The following is a 5,016-nucleotide window of genomic DNA, read 5'->3' on the forward strand; positions in this document are numbered from 1 at the left end:
AGGTAATTGATGCCATGTGAGACTCTTTGAAGTGTCTCAGGTGTTGCATTATAATAACCCAGCATAACAGATTTCTGCATTTACTGACCTCACCAGGAACCATAGTGTTAGAGAACAATGTTGCTTTTCTATTGGTGGCTTCCAGCTCCTGTGCAGTAGATGTTGGCCCAACTGATAAAAATCAGCATGTCTTCATTAATATTACACTGGCTTTCACAACTGTCCTGCCCTGTCCTCTCTTCTTACTGCTATATAATCAGTAATGGCCTGTGTTTCAGGAACATTTATTTTTTATATGAGAGTTGGCTTGAGTCAACTGGTTTCAGTGACGTATATTCTATCAATCACATCATTGTTTCTTAGACTAAAGGAAGGAATAAGTTCTTAACTGTCAGACTTCTCAATACCTGATATTTACATATTCATATTTTTCCAAACTAATGAATTCATATTTGAAGGAAAAGATACTTTGAACATTTAAAGGAATTTGATTGCTTTAGAAGAGCCTTTCCATTCTTGATTAACTTATATATTAATATAGAACAGTTAATAAGAATGTAATGTTTAGTATAGTATGGTTAATAAGAATGTAGTCTTACTTGCAGCATTTAAAATGTGAGAAAAGTAATTTTTTCCTTGGTTATTAGTACTTCGTGTTTGGTGGAACATATCTAAAACTTCCAGAGTATTAAAAATACTTGTTAAGCCTGTACACACACGTACGGGCATATATGCATGTATGTAAACATATAAGCTGCACAGAAGTTTGTAAACAGATAGAAGATTGGCTGTAGGTAGCAGGCTGTACTTGTTGAAGTTGATTACAAAGCATCTGTTAGGCATCAGCAGGGAAACAGGCTGCGATTTGAAGAGAAAGTAAGATATCACACAAAAGAAACATTGCATACTGCTTTGATCCATTCGTACTACAGTCTAGCTTTCTTTCCTATAATGACGGGTGAGTGAAGGCCTTAGAAAGAATTTACATGATTCTTAGAAGAAAAATAATAGATGTTCACTGCTTTCCTTTCATTGCTTCTTGTTCGCTACACATTTCTTACAGCAGTGCAACTCAGTGAGATACATTGGTATAGTCTGTGATGATAATGTCATCAAACGGATATTGTTGTAGTGACATCAGTTCTGAAGGTTCAGATAATACAGGATGTTAATGTTTTGCATGATATTATCAGATGTTTTACTTCGTTGGATTGTTAACTATTTGTTAAGTGGCAACGTGAACTAATGGCAAATTTACCAAGTGTGATTCCTCAGCAGTGCAAATGATTGCCCATTTCTCTCTAGCTGTTGATATGCCATGGTCAAGTTACTTCCTTGGAATTGTGCTGTATCTCTTGTTGATGACAGTGACAAGGAAAACATTTTTTTCTGATAATGCACAAAAGTATTTTAAAGATCTGAGAAATGGAAATGTTTCAGTACCACTTCATAGACAGATAAAAATTATAAATTCAGCCACTTACTATCACTGTTCTGCAGGACGTGCATAAAAAAACAGTGAATGCTTATGTGCATGCGGGCTGAAAACCAATTATGGTTCAAGAAAATTTGCATACTTTAAAGGACTTAATTTGAATCACTGGAACTATACCGGCTTTCCAAGAGAGAAAATACTGCTAGTTTTTACAGGAATTTTTCTGTGATTACTAAGAAAGTAAATTTGGTTTGGGTGAAAGGAAAATATTTTTTGAAGCTTTGGGAGAAAAGTCAGGTAAGTTACATATTCTGAAGCTTCATTTCATGTATAATCAAACAGGGTTTAGGCTGATATGATTGAAAAGGCCAATGAAAAGTGTAGTGCTTAAGAAAAGCTGCTCAGCAGAACATTTAATAGATTTTTCCTGGTCTAGTATTTTTCAGAATGAATTATAATCACCAAGATAAAGGGACTATCTGACATATTAAAATGGCTAGAAATATTTTTTTCTGTTGGTAGCACCTCAGCCACCTTTTTGAAAGACCTTACACTGTGGTAGTGATAATAATGAACATTCCTGGTTTTTTCTGCTAGTTTTGGTCATAGGAGGCCTTAAGTACACATACTGCAAACACTCAAGAACTACAGCAACAAATAATGGTATGCAACTGAAAGCTAACAAGCAGTTTGTCTCTAGCAAAGGAAGGGTGAAAAGTAAAGAAACTAATTGAGGGAGGAGGACCCCAGAAAACAAATAGTGATGAGGTCACTAGAAAGTGGATACACCCATATTATCACATAAACAGAATATAGTGTGAGATAGAAGCTTAGTAGCTTTTGCAATATACCAGTGCTAAGAGACACAAACAGCAACCCAAGGAACTTAACTGTTGATTATAGGAAGATACCCATCAGCTTCTCATGAGGCTTTAAATCTCCTTCAGAGTGAGGGCATCTGAATTAAAATTGGTTGGAAACGGTGACAGCTGACAAATAGTGGTTTGGTCTAACGCAACATAGAAAGTTCTGGAGCACAAATTCTTACAAATAGATATTCCTGAACTACCATGCACTCTTACTTCATGGCAGCACATAAAGACTCAAGGAAGTGTTTTTCCATGCTAATAAGCAGTTGTTTAGCTGCCAGGTCCCTATAAGATGAAAGGGACAAAATCCCAAGGCCTTTATTTTGTTGTTACTCAGTTCAGCTGACAATGAAGCAACCTCAGTCAGACATGTTCATCCCATCCTTCTGACATGCTCAGACTGAGAAAGAGTAAGCCAGGAACAGTATCTGCAAAATCAGTCCTAGCTCACCCCAAGATCTGCCATGAAGTTTACAAGGGAGAGTGGTAGGAGGCAATATCCTGCCTTTAACCATACAGACATTTTTAATTATTCCTGTACAGTAAATCTGCTTGCAACTCATACTCACAGCACTTGCTTTTTCTTAACACAGCCACCCTAGAAGGCCCCAATAGTAAACGTCAGTATCATCTCATTGTGTTTTCATGCCAAATTGTTGACAACTGGATAAAAACAAGCAAGACCTAAGTTATAAAATAGAATTGAGCTCCAAGACCAGAGACAAGTTGCCTGAGGTAGGAGTTCCTTTAGGAACTTTATCACTTACAGGTTTACATGTAATTAATTGCATCCCCTTTTTTATTTCAGCACAATTAGTAATATAGATTGTCTCCTTTACATCAGCAATATCCAAATGTTCTCCATAGTGTGACCTATGCTAGAGATTCATTTGTTTTCTCAGTCTTTCCTGCCCATTTCCTCAAAGGCCAAATGATGCTACAGCCTCTTAAGAAGCTTGCTGAAGCAGAGAGGTATTGCAAATTTGTTTAAGCTAAACATCAGTTTGGCCCATAGTGGTATTTCACCATTTCTGTTGCTGTCTGAAGGGAGGAAGCAAGCTGCCAGCAGACCTTTCCTAGGGGATGCTGTTGTTACAGGTGGGACATATCTGAAGTGGAAGCACTAGCTCTTCCCAAAGAGCCCTGTGGAAAAGCATCGAAGATAAACAGTACCTGCTCAGATAATCTGTCTGGTTTTATGTTTTCTAGAGCTTGAAAGCATATGGGAACAGGTAACATCTGGTCTACCACAATACCAATCCTAGTTGGCTGGGGCATCCAGCTCTTAACATGTTCTTTGTCAGTTGCTGGTCTTAATAGCTGTAGGGACTGTGGGTGAAGACTGTCTCTTATATTAATACAAAGTTGCGCACAATGGGGCTTTTAGATACATTAATGTAATTTAGATAATTAACAACAATAGTACAGCAGTGAGCAGATCTGTTGTAACAATGCTCTTGCCTCCCTCCTACACCGTAGCAGGGCACTCTTGCAGACTGTGGCTGCAGGCAGAGGCAGCGGCGGGGAGGGGGTTGCTGAGTACGCTAAGCTGTGTGTTCCTGTGCTCATCCTGCTTTAGTGTTCCCTCCTTTCTTGAACATTTAAATTGTTTGTTGAATGCTTAACTTTAAGAACAAATTCAGTGCCATTGGAGCTGATAGCTCTCTTACAATTTTTTGTCTGCTTCCATAAGGTCAGGATTTCACCCAGCTGGACTATGTTTAAGCTTTATTTTGTTCAGGCCCAGTAACCATTTTAAGATTTCATTTACACATTTTGCTACTTGAACCTATTTCTGCAAGTTGATGAACACCCAGCAAATGAGTTTTTCTTTAGGCATTTGAAAAAAAAAAAGGAACCAAATATTGCTACATGTTCAAGGAAAGAAACTTTAAATGAGCAACTAAATGTAGTTTCCCTGGAAAGCTGAATTTTTTAGTTGCATTCAGTCAGCCAGGCAATGAAAATATTTCATTTCACCAAAGCATCAAATGTTACCTGCCCAAAGTTACATTGCATTAATTTAATATCAAATTGCCTATTAGAGTTATGAATAATGGTCAGAGGAAACTGATTTGTCTACAAAGAACTTGCAAACTGAAAAAGAAGCAAATTCAAGTTATCTATGAGAAGTATTTTGATTAAACACTTTAAGTGACAATGTGTAACATTTTAAGTGGTGCTTTTAATAACTAAAAATTTAGGGAAAATACTGTAAAAATATCATGTGAAAGCAAACAGAGGAGCTGGTAAAACCTGTTAACCCTTTTACTTTTGCTGGAAAACTGAAAATATTTTTGAAGGTATTTTTAACATAAAAATATGTACTACTTTTCTTTAGTGTGACGATATCTTTCAGCAGTGGTTGTTTTGCACAAGTGTACAGCTGTGCATACAATAAAACATCACCATCTTGACCCTAATCCTGTCTTGCAGCCAGCGGAGGTTTTTGGCAGCTTCCTGCTCTGCTTGTCTATGTCTTATTGGAGGATCAGTTATTTCCTGTTTTGGCACTCAGAAGACAATACATTGAATAGGTCACATGCCTTACAAAAAGCCTGACATACATACACACAGATTAAAGTAGGCAACTGCTTATAAATCATGCAGTTTATTAAGGAGATTGAATTCATAGGTAATTAAAAAAACCCATAAGTTCAAGTTAATCAGAGATACAGTGCTCATAGTTATAGGCCTTCTTTCACCATGTAA

This window comes from Harpia harpyja, chromosome 7, assembly GCF_026419915.1.
Source record: "Harpia harpyja isolate bHarHar1 chromosome 7, bHarHar1 primary haplotype, whole genome shotgun sequence".
Lineage (NCBI taxonomy): Eukaryota > Metazoa > Chordata > Aves > Accipitriformes > Accipitridae > Harpia > Harpia harpyja.